Source organism: Nansenia antarctica (genome assembly GCF_963989245.1).
Source record: "Nansenia antarctica genome assembly, chromosome: 6".
In the NCBI taxonomy this organism is placed as follows: Eukaryota; Metazoa; Chordata; class Actinopteri; order Argentiniformes; family Microstomatidae; genus Nansenia; species Nansenia antarctica.
In genome coordinates this window covers 71,435,503-71,438,898 of record NC_137676.1, presented here as the reverse complement: position 1 = coordinate 71,438,898, position 3,396 = coordinate 71,435,503, and positions in this window count along the sequence as shown.

Here is a 3,396-nt window from a genome sequence, read left to right as displayed (position 1 = left end):
GTGGTACAGACTTGCGTTGTGTAATATTACTGAATGAAAAAAATAATAATAATAATAATGTTTAAAAAATATATAAAGTTACAGCAGGACATAAAAACCAAAACAATCAAAGCACTTTTTAAACTGATGTAATCACAGACCTCAGACTGAATGACCATTTACTATAATACTCACACTTGATCTATCACACTAAGACCTGGCATCCACGGAGATCGGGGTTCAGCTGATCTTGAGATCGACGTGCCACGGCACCATTGATTGATTGATTGAAAACTTTATTAGAAGATTTGCAGGAGTAGGTACATGAAAGTACATATTACATACAAGGTCAACTAACAGGATAAAAACCCAAGAAAGCCACTGGCTTGTTTCAATTGGGGTCCTTGATTCTCAATTCATCGTTACATGTAAGACAGACAAAAAAAAACTAGTACTATCTACAAGATAATACAGACAAATAACTAGTACTATCTACAAGATAAACATCCATCCATCATGGGAAGAACAATATAACAAAACATTAGGTATGTACAGCGGGTAGGACAGGTGGGGACATACACCACAGGTGGGGGCGGGGGACAAAACACAAAGTATGTACAGTGGGTAGTTCGGGTCTTTTAATCTGATTTTTGATTTAGAGGGTCCAGTTACGGATTGCAGCCTCCTGTAAATTTTTATTTTTTTTTTTTTATTTGTTTTTCAGATTTTATCCCTTTTTCACCCAATTTGGTAGCCAATTTAACCCAACTTAGCATCCAATTATCCCCTGCCTATTGCATAGGATCCGCCGCACGACCCCGTGGCCGGCAGTCCCAGAGGAGGGCGCCAGGCAGACTAGGCTGACTGGCTCCTCGAGCCCAGTACCGTTATTCCGGCACCCAGGGGGCGGTGTTGCGCGACGGATCCTAGTCCAGAAATACTCCTATACCCCCCCTCGGAAGCGGCCGGCCAATATGCCGCTTCCCGTGTGCCTCGGCCATATCTGGATCTGGCGAGCCGGGATACGAACCCCGGCCCCGGTGGGCAGCACTGTAAATGTTTTTTGAGAGTGGTTTTGAAGGTGGGCAGTGTTTTGCACTCCTTTAAGATTATAAGAAGGGCGTTCCACATTTTTACTGCATAGTTTGCAAACGAGTTTAACCCCTTGTTTGTGGTGCAACGCGGTTGAACGTGGTTCGTGGAGCTTCCTCTGGTATTGTATGTGTGGACGTTGTTCACTTTTTGGAAGTATGTTGACAGGTACTTGGGTGTCTTTGTGGTGTAGCGTATCTTGAAGACCAGGCCCAGTGCAAGCTGCTGCACTCTGTCAACTACTCGTAGCCAATCAAGGCTAAAAAAATGAGCAGCGGTTAGATGTGTCCTAGGGTTGAGGCCTAGCAAAAGCCTAACCAGTTTATTTTGTGCTGTCTGGAGTCTTGTTTTTTGGGCCTTTGTGGTTCTATAGTACCATGATGTTACGGCATAGTCGAAGTGACATTGAATGAGAGCTCCTGATAGGGTCCTCAGTGTGTTTTTACTGACAAGTGAGGATATCCTGTACAAGAATCTAGTTCTATGGTTCACTTTTTTGATTACTTTTGCTGCCATTTTATCTCCGGAAAGATTTGCCTCTAAGATGGAGCACAGGTATGTAATATCCTCTTTTCTTGTGATATTAATGTTACCCACTTTTATTTTGAAATGTACAGCCTTTCTGAGTTTAGATGGGGATCCGTATAGGATGGTTTCAGTTTTACCTAGGTGTATTGATAGTTTATTGTCAGCTAGCCAGATGCAGATTCTACTCAGTTCAGTGCTTAGCGCTTTTTCCACCTGCAATATGTCCCTGTCAGAGACCAGCAGAGCCGAGTCATCCGCGAACAGGAACAAATTGCAATCACATGCTGATGACATGTCATTCACATATATTAGGAACAGTAAAGGTCCCAATATGCTTCCTTGTGGAACGCCGCAGGTCACTGGGAGGGGGGGGGACAGTGTTCCGTTCACACTAACCACCTGTTCCCTCCCCTCTAAGTAGGATTGCATCCAGCTCACCGATGTTCTATCGAACCCAATTGCTTTCAGTTTATCTAACAATATGTGGTGATCTACTGTGTCGAAGGCCTTCTGGAGGTCCAGCATGACCATGCCGCAGTACTTGCCCGAGTCCACCTCATGGTTGATGTGGTCGTTCAAATAGAGAAGGCATGTGTCAGTGGAATGGGATGTTCTGAATCCTGATTGAAATTCATACATCAGATTTTTTTCGGTAAGGTACCTATCAACCTGTTCATAAACTATTTTTTCCATAAGTTTCGAGATGGAATTAAGAATAGAAACAGGTCGGTAGTTGCCTGGGTCTAATTTGCTTCCTTTTTTATACAGTGGGGTTACCCTTGCTATTTTAAAGTCAAGGGGGACGTGTCCCTGTTTGATGGAGAGGTTTATTATGTGGGTGATGATTGGGGTAATGGAGGCAGCTGAGTCTTTTAGAAATCTGGCTGGAATATTGTCATGGCCCGTGGCCTTTTCTGAGTGTAGAGCGCCCAGTTTTTTAAACACCTCATCGTTTGACACCATGGAGAGTTTAAAATCATCGTTGCGTACACCCAGTTTATTGTAGAACGCACGGATGTGCTCTACACCATAACGCCCTGAGTGGGGTGGTAGATTGTTAACTAATTTAGTGGCTATGGTTGTAAAGAAAGTGTTTAAGCACTTAGCCACATCCAGCTTGTCTGTAAGGAGAGAATCTCCAGATTTTATGCTGATGTTTGTAGACCTGGTTTTGAGTTTTTGACTGCAACCTAGTTGGCTATTAAGTAGCTTCCAAAGGTCACGTGGTTTGTTTAAGTTTTCTTCGATTTTGTTATCGAGGTATTTTTTCTTAGCAGATTTGGTCATGGTAATTACCTGATTGCATAGTTTGTTGCATTGTTTTTTAATTTTCTCAAAGTGGGTTTTGAGATCTTCGTTTAAGTGTTTCACTCATTTTGATTTGCATTTTTGAACTTCAGAGCATTTTAGGTCTCTGACTTTCATAGCATTTAGAATGTCCGAATTCATCCATGGTTCCGATCGGGCTTTAACCCTGGTGGTTCTCATACGGGCTATACTGTCAATAATATTTAGGAATTTGGTTTTGAAACCTAGCCATGCCTCTTCAACCTGTGTGCTTTTTAGTTCATCTAACCAGTCTTGATTCTCCAGTTTATGGTTTAAGGCCTCACTAGAATAGGATTTAAGGGATCTAGTGGTTACAGTTTTATGACCGCCAGCCTTGGGTTTATGTTTTTTACGAGTGCAAAAGATCATGTAATGATCACTTAGCCCACATACAATAACCCCACTCTTGGAGATTTTGGACTCATCCGATGTTAGAATGAGATCTATGGTGGTTTGAGTAGAAATACA